We start from the raw sequence: 317 nt of genomic DNA, 5'->3' as shown, positions 1-317 counted from the left end.
GCCTCACAGCCGCCTGAGCCGCTGACCAGTTTCACTCCGGGCACTTCTGCGCCGGCGGGGCTGTGGACACCCGACTCCGATGGGGCCGGGAAGGCTGGCCATGGACAGAGGAAAGCCTGGTTCTGACGAGGCCTGGGCACATGGGGTCCTGTGCCCAAGGGGGGGTGGGCAGAGAGGCGGTACAGGCCCAACACCCCGACCTCATGCGGGACGTGGGAGGCTCTGAGGGAGCACATGGGTGAGCCTCGGCCGCAGGGGAGGTCCTTGCAGGTGCCGGGTATGGCCCTGGGGGAGGAGTGGCCTCCCTGTGCCCCGGC

This window comes from Myotis brandtii, unplaced genomic scaffold (genome assembly GCF_000412655.1).
Source record: "Myotis brandtii unplaced genomic scaffold, ASM41265v1 scaffold334, whole genome shotgun sequence".
NCBI classification, from domain to species: Eukaryota; Metazoa; Chordata; class Mammalia; order Chiroptera; family Vespertilionidae; genus Myotis; species Myotis brandtii.
This window is presented reverse-complemented; position numbering follows the sequence as displayed.